We start from the raw sequence: 12,937 nt of genomic DNA, 5'->3' as shown, positions 1-12,937 counted from the left end.
TTTGAATAATTCAAATTTTGAACATGTAATTTACCCCCTTAATAATTGAGTTAATAACCTTTTAAAAACTGGAAACTGGTCTAAGGTCGTTTCTGCTTCGAACCTTGAAGGTTTCATAAATATAGGAATTTTATTGAAGGATTTGTTTTTTTCAAAATCGTAATATATCAAGAAAACCTAAAAACTTCAATATTGATCGTATCGTCTTGAAATCTCCGAGGTTCAATGCAGTGATACCTCTAGATCAAATTTCTGTTCTAAAAAAAGCTGCGTCTTGTATTTAAGTTAGAGAAATTGGCAAAACAAAATTTCCCGCCATTTTTTTTTTTTTTTGAAAATTCAAATTTCGATCACAACATTTACCCCATTAACAATTGAGTTAATACACTTTTAAAAACTGGAAACTAGTCTAGGGACGCTTCTGCTTCGAACCTTGAAGGTTTCATAAAGATAGGACTTTTATTGAAGGATTTAAATTTTTTAATATGTTTTTCATATTCTTATTATATATATATTCAATATAAGTCCTTTCTTTAATAATAGCAGTATTTCCTATTTAACAAGTTTTTGAGACCAAAAGATTTACAACATCTAGGCATATTTTAAATGATACTTATATTTACATTTTTCTAAATCTTGTATTAACAATATTTTTATGTTTAGATACAAGTAATAATAAACATTATTTAAATAGCTTTTCAAAATTATACACATAATATCAAAATACTTGCACAGTTTAGTAACTTTAATAGAAATTAAATTAATTAATTTATAGTTACTTTTAGTTATGTAAGTGAACGTCATAAGCAAACCCCCAACTCTCAAAACCATAAGTAATAATTCATTGAACCAGTGAAATATAAATTATTCTTAATTGCATTTTATCAAGTATAGTACTAAGATTACGAAAAATGTAGTAAATGTTTTTAGTTACCACCTAGGTAACAGTAAAAGTGTTTTTTAAAAATATTTTTAAACAAAATATGATGTAATATAAAATAATAAAAAAAACATAATAGGTACTTAATTTTTAAAACCACCCTAGGTAACAGTACAAGGAAAATAAAATACACGTCACTAGATAACAATTAGAAAAGTAATTTCAATTTTCAAGTTTCAAAGTACCTACTAAGGCACAGTGCATTTATAAAAACTGAATCTTCGATTGAATAATTTGAGCTTATTTGAAGTTGGTTAGGTTCTCTAGAGGTCATTTTCCGAAATTCTCAATAGTTTTTCCAAAACTTGTTTGAAATTGATTTTAATTATTTACTATTTATTGCAACTCCAAAAATAATTGTGCTACCTAGAGACTTAACTTACATTTTAACATTTATTAATCCATCATTGCTTTCAAATTTAAATTCATCTATATTTTAAACCATACGCCTATAAACTAACTATGCATAGAACAGGTACATCAAGGATGATGCAAAAGGAGAATGCAGACATGCATTTAGCTACAGGTATAACATTGAAGGGTAACAAAAGTCAATAATATTTTTTAATATAAAAAAGTAATATAATATTAAGTTTGATAAATAATAAATATGTCATAGTATTATTGTAATTTGTCAAAATATCATAATTATATAAATATATATTTATTCATCATGGTGTTGAAATGAAGTTAACAATAAAAAATGAATTAACAGAGGTCAGCCATTGTCCATATTTCTTACAAACACAAATATTACTGAAAAAGTGACAGTAAATTTATGTTTGCTCACATAATATAGGTACTTATATACATTGTCCCTTAATATGGACTATATTGTATATGTGTTATACAGCATTATCTTTATAAGGAGAAAAGAATACCCATTTTGTCATGTACTAGAAAATCCCTATGTAGTACCTTCTATTAATTGTGTATTTATTTGAGTGAATAAAGTAGTCTGTTTGGTCTGTTGTTAGTCACCAAACGTGGAAGTGTGTTTAAATAGTATAGTCTGGAGTACATGTTTAACATCCAATAAAGGTATCGAAATTATGGGGTTAAATATTTTATACACTTATCTTTCTTTATGTTATAACACCTAATTATTGCAAATTGCATTAAACTTAAATTTCTTTTTTCTAAATATACCAATAAATTATAAATACTGAATAGATTGATACAGTTAATACATTTTAAAAACAAGAAATTGTCACACAACAAAATTAAACCTTAAACAACTAAAAACTATGAATAATTTGAAAGGTTAGGAATTAAAATAAATTTAAAGTACTTATTTTATTTTTTTAGTACAAAAAAAAACCAAAATTAAAAACATTTATTGCCATTTAAATCATTTTAATAATGTAAAGAAAAATATCTTGTTGAAATAATACTGTCGATTTTGTACTACAATCCAGGCTGAAACAGAAATAAAATTGAATGATTCTGTGGCCTAATATGTTTAATCATATATTTAATACAGTAAGAATATGTACATAAATATAATAAGAATGAAGATTTAATAAAACTGTGAAGAAACTTCCTATTGCATGTAGCGATCTGCCATTTAGTTACATAATACCTATAACAAGTTTAGTTTATCTTCAATAAAAACAGAAGTGTTAGTAATAATCATTGAATATACCTATTACCTACTGAAATACTTGTCCCAAAAAATAATTATATTTACAAAGTATTTAAAAAACTATAAACATATAGATATAAGTAATAACTAATAAGTAACAACAAATATGAATTTTTATTTTTGTTTCTAAATATTATATAAATAAATAGATTAGTTTCTTGCGCCAATATGAATTGTGGAATTGTAAAGTTAAAAATAATCAAATTAAATTTATATTATGAATATCTACTAAAAATTTACTACAATAATATCCAAAGTAGTATTTAAATCTGAGAATAATTATAGGCATCATACATTCATACCTTTTCAATAAATATAGTTAGGTTTGTTTGGCACATTTAACATATTATTATATATTAAATTTATTTCTTATAGCACAGTAAGTATACTTTCACTAATATTAAAGCTGCATTTAACTCCAAAAATTTAAATTATAATACTAGTAATCGTGAGTATGTACCTACTGTGAAAGTGTGAAGTATAAAGCATAGAATAGAGGTTAAAGTATTGGTATAAAGTATAAAGTTAAAAGTATTAAAATTTAAATTTAAAATATGAATATTATATAATATTATGATCATTGATCAATAAATGATAAAAACCTAACTTCACCGATTAAAAGCTAACTAAACAGGGTTTTATTTTATAGAAGGCAAAATTTCTCGCTATACATTTTTTCAATCATATGAAAAAGATTTTTATATTTTTGATTTATTCGCTGGTCAACGCCGCGGGAATTGGGATTTTTTCTAACTTTTGTAGGTTGGCATAAGCATTATTTTTTTTTTCTTATCAAGTTCGCTGTTATCAATTGTTATCAAAATCGGGAAAACTGTACCCGTCCCGTTTATCATTTCGGACGGATGGTTCCACCGGACAGTCTGTCGCGGCATCATTTAGGGTTGGTATCACTGGTGGACCGTTTACCTTGGTATCTCGTACACATGACGAACCTGCTGGAATATCAGGAACGACTATATGTGGTGCGATCTGTATATTTCCTTGCTGCATGATACCTAGTAAAAAATATAATATAAATAAATATTTTAAGTGTAAAACAGAAATACTTACCATGAACATTATCGGGGGTGGTTGTTTGCGGCATGATTCGAATATTTCTTTGCCGAATCGGGGCTTGTATAACACCTAGTAAAAAAATATGTATATAAATAAATATTTAAAGTGTAAAACAGAAATACTTACCATGAACATTTTTCAAATGTTTTTTGAAGCTGGTCTTGTAACTGAATGTAATGGAACATCTAGTACACGGGAAACGGACACCTTCATGCGTTTTTCGGTGAGCAGTTAAATTACGTTTCGCCGTGAATTCCGAAGTACATTGATCGCATTTAAAAAAATTTATATGCGTTTTTCGGTGAACCATCAAATTAGTTTCGTACATGAATACCAAAGGGCATTGCTCGCATTTAAACATTTTTAAATAAACGCACGACAAAAATTAATACGGCAAATTAAAATGGAGTAAATTACGTACGTTGTAATACAACAGTGTGAATCGTACTAACCGACCTTCCCTTACAGACACACTAGGAGATGACATCCCCCGCCACCGCTCGTCCTATCATCTGGACCTAACATTCCTCACCACCACTCACCCCCAATCATAGGGATCTATACCGTATACGATGTTTGGACATCTGTTGTATAGATTCCATGAATCCGTATCCCTACGGATAACAAAAGATTTTTTCAGACCTTTTTTTCTATAAGTAATATATAAACTAAAATATTTAAAACTATAATATATATATACAGGATATAACCATCTACCAAGTCAGTAGTATAGACGATTATGTACGTAACCAATATTATACGATCGATTGGTTAATGTTATATTAAGTCTCGTGTGATTAACTTCGATGTCTAACTGGTTGGGAATATTATATTTAAAGTGGAGAACAATATTACATATATATTAAAATAATGCGATAACGTAGATATGATAACACAGATATGATAACTGATATACATTCGTTGGCTGTATATTATTACAAGTTCGATAGGGGAAGAACAATATTACATATATATTAAAGTAATGTGATAACGTAGATATGATAACGCAGATATGATAACGCAGATATAAGTCATGCACGTTGGCGGTATATTATTACAAGTTAAGGGTATATGTGATAACGTAGATATGATAACTGATATACGCTTGTTCACGGTATATTATTACAAGTTCGATAGGGGAAGAACAATATTACAGTTAAAGTAATGTGATAACGTAGATATGATAACGCAGATATAAGTCATGCACGTTGGCGGTATATTATTATTACAAAATAAGGGTATATGTGATAACGTAGATATGATAACTGATATACACTCGTTTTCGGTATATTTTATTACAAGTTAAGGATATATGACGTGATAACGTAGATATGATAACTGATATACACTCGTTCGCGGTATATTTTATTACAAAATAAGGGTATATGTGATAACGTAGATATGATAACGCAGATATGATAACGCAGATATGATAACGCAGATATGATAACGCAGATATAAGTCATGCACGTTGGCGACATATTTTGTTACAAGTTAAATAAAGCTAGTTATTAATGATAAGTATATGTAACGGGGTGGCGCAGTGGTACGGTGATCGCTCATCAGCCAACAGATCCGGGTTCGAATCCCAGTCCGGGAAAAAAAAATCTTTAAATTATTTTCCCCGGGTGGCGGCCATATGGGAAGGGGTAGCGGCGAGGGCGGGGGGTATCTCGCGCACGTGAACGATAAGCTGCGGAGGGTGTGGAGGGTTCAGCAAGGCGGCGGAATCAGCAGAGGGTCTGGAACCGGGTGTCAGGGTTCAGCAAGGCGGTATAGGGAAACGCCTGCAGGTTCAGGTTTTGGAACTGTCTTTTTCATCCTACTTAGGTTTTATATATTATTACATTGATCGTGTTGCAGTTTATTATTATTATTATTATTATTGTTATGATGCCTATACCTTAACTATTTCTTTATTAACTCAAAGTTTTTATTATTTTTCATTTATGGTTGCAAACCAGAATTTATTATTATTAAATTGATAATCATTATAATATCTCCAACTAAATTGTCAATCCCCCTTTTACTTATGACCATAACCCCCAAATTCTGTCACTGTTTCTCTTACAACAAGTGGTTGTCAGTCCCAATCGAGGTGGGAAATTTAACAACATGTTGGGGGGGGGGGGGGGTAATGTAACGTAACAGAATTTTTGCTTTCATTGTATTATTATTTAGTCTGAGCATCTTTTTTATTATTATAGTCATGGTAGTATGTAGGTATAACGTGAATGAAAATCCTCCCCGCTATTAGTGCAACGCGCTACTCACATTCAGTGAACATGCAATTGTTATGCAACACCTGTCCCCCGACCCCCACAATCTGCAGTGTCCAGTTGTCAACAGTTCGTCGCTGTTTGCCGGGCGTGTCCGTCGCGTCCGTCGGCATACATCGACACGGCAATCTGTGACTCCCCATAATTTTGTTATATTAAAAATCCCCGCATCTACCGACACTGGTGACTCGTTCCATACAACATTCTCCACCAACAATATCAAGATTCGCCGACTCGACGATTCCGGGTCGTTATGCCACTAGAAAAAAAATACATTCCTTTTTTCTTTTCGCGACCGCTGAACTGAGCTGACGTAGCTCAAAGTTCACGTCTCTCGGACCTTTTGTTGGCTACAATTTTCTGCCTACCACACACACGTGGCCACAGTACGAGTTTTTCAACATCGTTTTGTTTTTCATCTTGAACCGTGGTCGTCAATCACCATGATGGGCTAAGCGACGCCAGTGGACAACATTAACATTCGCCTCACTTCGGCCACTTCGAGGGCGTCCATGGATTTTTTTGTCTTGTGTAGAACCACTTTCTTCAAATTTCTTAATCAACCGACGATCAGTTGATTCGTTTGGTGCATTATGATGTCCAAGAATAGTGCGTAGTTTTCGTACAGTCACTGCGTAATGTTCACCATTCTGGTAGTGAGTTTTCACTATTAAAATACGCTGTTCTTTACTGTACATTTCCATTGCGATACAACATAAACAATGACTAAGAACCACGAAACCCCTTTTCAACACAAAACCTCAATGATAACAGATAACAAAACTATCAAAACCAGCGCAGCCAACAAAAAAAAAACAAAAATGGCGGCCTTCTCAAATCCGGTGTTCCTTTTGAGACACCCTATAGTAACTGAGTACCATATTGAAGTAGAATTACACTATGCAGTATTTTCAACGGCACTGGATCGACACAGTGACTCCACATAGATTCTCTGTTTATAGCCTGCAATATAGGACAAATAATTATATTGAATCCTATCATAGTTAACTGATAAGATTGATGGGTCAACATCCATCCCTCTATCAGTTCTATGGTTAGTTTAAATCTAAAATTCATTAAAATTAAATAATTTAGTAATCAAATTTAAACTGGTTAATATTCTTAAGTCACTTTCGAACATAGGGGAGGTCAAGAAATGATTTAAGAAGGGCAGTAAATGGACAGTAGGTATATGATTATTTACTGCTTAATCATACATACACTAATGTTCATTCGTGATTTATTATAATTGTAAACATATTGGCCACTTTAATTTTTGGATTAGTTTGAATAAAAAAGTAGTAACTGTAAATAGATTAATTCATACTTCATAAGTAAGACAGGCGACCTATTCGGCAAACAATAACAGGTGTTCTACAACTATCAGAAATGTGTAGGGACTAGTAGAGCTTGGCAATTATGATATAGAAGAGCTTTTAAGAAATGTGTCTTATATTCCTGAACATAAGAAACCAAATTGGAGAGCTTAACGTTGAACGATGTAAGATCATTTATTTAATTGTAGAAACTACCAACTAGTAAAACTTACCTACAATTTATACATAATAATATGTACCTACCCACAAAGTATCCAATTGACATTAAAAAAAATGCATAGGTACAAGAACTTTGTAGTTGAACTTTATTTATAAAAAAGTGGATTATTAAAATGTAAGCACTTAAAAATGTGAAATATTAAAAAGTAAAAGTTTATTAACATTAACGATTCAAGATCATGATCAAATACTTTAAACGATTTGATTAAATCATTTAAAGTATTTAGCACAATTCAATTATTTCTTATAATCTAACAAGTTTATAACAATATAACCTAACCGTTTATCTACTCAACGTATTTTCATGCGCTTCATGATAACCTGGTAATAGGTATACTTGCATATCATCATGTTATTATGAACCATGATAATATTATAGATATTATCTGGGTGTCACCGGTTTCCGCCAAAAATGACCTTTAAGTTTTCCGCCAAATTAAAAAAAACGTCATTCTTTTTTCCGCCAATTATAATTATAGAATTTTAAAGTTTGGGAACCCTTACGTAAAGATTTAATAATTTTACAAATTTTTTTAAGTCACTATAATATATTGTATAGATACACACTATAGAGTTAAATAATAATATTTTTTCCAGTTATTACTTATTATATAAGTAATAGTTATGATATTAGTGTACCGACAAAATAAGTCAAAAAATATAATTCTATCATAACACTTATTACGATGAACCTATGGTTTATATTGAGATATAATAGTCTATATTATGGTATGTAATAACTTATATGGTGGGTTTTTAATTTTTATACCTGTATTCGTCTTTATCTACGTAGAAAATATTATTTTATAAATATAGATTATATTATCTAATCCGACATCTGATATCATACTGCAATAGTTTGTTCGATTTGTTAGATATATTACGGTATTGAGTACTGAGTAGTGACTAGTGATCACCAATAAGTGGATAGTGTTTGATGTGTTTTAACCAATATAAGCTACAGCAATGTCTGCACAATTAATTACCAGTAAACGTGAAAATCCAAATGTGTTTGAATGTGACTATCGATTACGAAAAAGGTATTATAAATGCAGTTACTGAAGTTTAGCCAGAAAGTAATATAATTATTTATATTTAATTATTTATATTATATTTCATTTGAATAATTTTTGGGGAAAAAAATACAATCTCTTGGTTTATCAATTGAATATAAAGAAAACAATTCCGAAATCGGCAAATCGGCAAATGGTTACGACACACATTTGGTCTTTTGTTTCTTGATGCGCAGGAAGTATCAGACTGTTTTTCATATGATTTTATGAGTGATCGTCCTGTAATAGCCGTGGTGACCATTATTATACGGACGTTTGTTTCTTCCTGCTTCACAATGCGGATACACGTTTCCGACGACCAGGTGGGTCGTGCCGGCCTCGTGCGTGCCGGTGGCAGTTCGCCAACCCACCCATATCATCGGAACGTCAATCCACATCTCAACAACCAGTCGACCATACCTCATGGATTGTAACGTATAATTTCTTTCTCCCCTGTAAGCACAATGTATAGGCGTCACAAGACGCAAGTCTCCCGTTCATTCCCTTAGTAAGCTGTCGCAAGCTTTACGCCACCTTGGCGATCATGATTGTAATTATTACTGTCAAAAATACGATACACGTACCCTTCCGGTAACCCTGTGAGTACCACCACGAGTAATGCGGTGTGTTGTCTCCCGTGGGCCAGGAGTTGTTTTTATTATTCTTATTATAACTAAAAAGGAGAACACATAAAATCATTATGATGTCTTGTGACAGTTTTCTTTCTTATATTCATTTTTGTTTCCCACACCTGCCATGTTGCCCAATTGTCCCATGATTATAAATCAAATTTCTATATTATTATTCACCTGTGTGAACTTGTTATTATTTTGTTATTGCCATTATTATTATTTAAAAATATTATTTGTAAAACCTAAAATATAAAACCTCGTGATTACCGTAAACTACGCTTCTTATTCTATTATACAGTTATTAATTAGTGTCACCTGAATTTATACTCATATTTATGAACATTATTTTTTTTTTAAATCTGTGACTTTCAACTTATCACTGCGTGTATCAAAGCCTACGAGCTCCACCGACGTCAATCATCGGATTTACACGCGGTGTTGCTCGTAGGTCACGAACAGAGTGTTCCCCTCAGTTTGTGGGTGGTTTTTGGAGTCGTAAAAAACTCCATTTTCTCACAGTATCTATAGGTAATAGGTATTGTAATGTGTTATTATGCAAGTATTTTAAAAATAAATTATTATTTTAAAGTTTAATTTATTATAAATTATATCTTAGTATTAATCTATTTTTCTAAAATTTTACTTCACAAAAACTCGTAAGTAAAATTTACTTATAATCTAAAACTCGTAAGTCAATTTAATGAAATCAAGAACTCGTAAGTCAATTTAATGAAATCAAGAACTCGTAAGTCAAATTATTTACACAATAATATCAAAATTTTGATTTCTTTTATTATTTAACGATGAAGAATAATTGTAAAAGAAGAATAAAGTAAAAATTATTTATAATTGACAAATACGTGTCACAGTTTTTCGCTCCTCCTGAACAATTTGGTAAAATCGAGTTACGAGGTATTGCTGTGTAGTCATCGATATGATGAGAAAGTATAGGATGATAATGGGCTAATAACTTAACGAGTTGCAAAAAGTTTCTTTGATTCAAGGAAGTAACACTTTCATCATTTCCTCGTAACGGAATATTTTGTCTTACAGGGTAAATAATTATTTCAATTATAACTTCTACTGTTTTTCTATTTTCGGCTACATTTGTATTTGAAATTAGTCTAACATCATTTATATCAACTCGACTATTCTTAACATACATGGAATGTCCTATTATTACAGAGTTTAAATGATCTTTAGACGATTCGTGTTCATTTTAAAATAATAACTGTCGTTATAAGATCGGACATTATTATTTTGCTTCCTTTTGGCCTTAAGGGAATAATTACCTGGCATATTTGAAGCTAAAGGTTGGCATGGTCCAATCGAAATCATATATGTCAAATATTCACTGGTTATTTGAGAATCGTTAACTAGAGCTGGATCATTTGGGTACCTTTCGAAATCAGTCGTATCTTTATTAAGCATGTTTATTGATGAGCCATCAGAATCACCATAGTAATAAATATCAGTGAATAATAATTTAATTTAACAATTACATTTTTTAACTACTATTGAATAAAATAATTTAAAAAGAATACCTAATATTAAATAATAACAGTATAAAACTCAACAAACTTTAAAATAAAGACTTTTTGAGCATTGTATTATTTCTATTTAAAATTAAAGTTCAAATTATGAACATTTAAGTTTCTATTAGTATTTGAATAATATAAAATAGTTAGATAACTTTAAAACTAAGTCTTACCATCAATTTTTTTTTTCCACTCTCATGTTTAAAACGTTTAATATAGCCATGTAAGCTTTAGAATAAAAAAATTGAAAAATTTGAGTGTGTGCTAAGCAAGATTATTGTTATTAAGTTAAATTAGTAGCTATGCATATATACACGCAAGTAAGCAGCCTGGAAATTTCTAATGCGACGTTCTTATGGGCTTCCATTTATTTTCGTCGACTATTTTAGCTACTGGTTGACTCAGATCAATATAGTTCTGGTTAGCAAATAAGTTCGAATTGATTCTGCTGCTGTGCATTCAGCACTCATTAATGGACGGTGTCCATGAACACTGAGACTACTGTTACAATTAAATTATTTGAACTCTGTACCAAAAAGATAAAGATAAACTGAGGGGACCACCTTTTTGAACGAACGGAATGACAAGCTTCCAGCCAAACTGGCACCATAGAAACGTATATTTACAGAGGCGATATGATTTTAGCAAACGTGTATCATGATTAAGCTCAAAGCGGACATGACAAAGTTTAGGGCTGGGTGACGAGGCATGCTGTCTAAATTTAATATTATCATTTTTCAATATCTAAAATAAAAGTGAATTACTAGGCTGTATATTATAATATTGGTATGCATAATCAAATCATAATCCATAATATTGTACATATACAATAATAGTTGTAGGTAATTCCCTATATTTTAGCTACTTTCTGAAAAGCTTCACATGCTGCAGTAGGTAGCGTAAAATCTATTTGGTTGAATCGCTGCAGTTACAGAGTCACGATTAAATCAAATACAACGTCGCGTTGTCACTGCCGCCTTTGTCCCTTTTTTTGAATTTTGAATGGATATTTGTATATCCTCCATAAGCTTGTCTATAATTGCCATCTGTTCACAAGACTTTGATCGAAGTTTCTCCAGCTGTTCTGACAGACACGCTATGTCGTTGGCCGCCCGGCACTGAACTGATGATATGTTGCCATTTATTGTGGAAAGTTCAGCCGTCAGCTTGGCGTGCTGTTCATGCAGACAGTGGTTCTCGCTGTCGGCTCTGTCATTTTCGGACCGGAGCCAGTTAAGTTGGTAAAGCAGCCCCTTCCCCCGAGCATCTTCATCCGTATCTTCTGCCCGAGCGTTTTGCAGACAACTCGACACCACCACAGACTTGATGTAGCCTGGTTCCGATGAATACCGCTGCCAGTCAAATGTAGGCATCACTTCCTTGACGTGAAACACTGACAACTGCGCCCGGTTTAATGTCCGGGACTCGAGCTCCGCGTACCGGTCGCGGATAGACATGTGCTCACGCGCAAGCACCATGCCAATCTGTGTCACGCGGTTGCTGAAGACGCTGTCGACAAAAAACCGAAAGTCTGTCAACACGTCTCGCGTGACACGCATTAGTAAATCACCGCGATCACAAGTGTTCACAGCCACGTCCCGAAAGAACTGTTGCAGACCGACGTTGTCTTCTACAGTCACCAAGGACGACTTCAGTATGCAATCGGCATCAGTGTCTGGAAAGGGCAACTGCGGGTATATAACCTGTTCAGGTTTTTCTGTAGTCTTGGATAAGGATATCCCACACATTTCATCGTCATTTGAACGCTCACAAGTTTCGTTTGGCCGCTGTTCCTCTGGGCAACACAACTCAACGACTTCCAAACGGCAACATGCTTCTTCTCCACCAAATTTCTCTTTGGGACAGCAGACTTCATTACCGGCTCTCAGCGCACTGATCAACGATTTAAGTTGACATAATTCTTCATTGTTTCGTCGACCGGAGCACGTCAATTTTGCCAACATCTGTCTTGCACATTTGTACGTGGCTGACTCGCGCAAAGTTTCGTCGTCCGTGCACCGTTCCCACGCCTCGAGCAACAGCTTTTCAAATTGATTATTATTAGTCATTGTTGCTTAAGTGTAATAAAATTTTAAAATTAATTATAACTTCCCGTAGAATTTTAATTTGTTCTGATCATAAAAATGTATAAGATTATTATATGGTATCGTATAGTTTGCTTCTATAGTGACCAATATGAGGTTATTTATTTTCAAAT

This window comes from Metopolophium dirhodum, chromosome 1 (assembly GCF_019925205.1).
Source record: "Metopolophium dirhodum isolate CAU chromosome 1, ASM1992520v1, whole genome shotgun sequence".
In the NCBI taxonomy this organism is placed as follows: Eukaryota; Metazoa; Arthropoda; class Insecta; order Hemiptera; family Aphididae; genus Metopolophium; species Metopolophium dirhodum.
The sequence above is the reverse complement of the archived record's forward strand: the minus strand, read 5'-3'. Positions refer to the sequence as shown.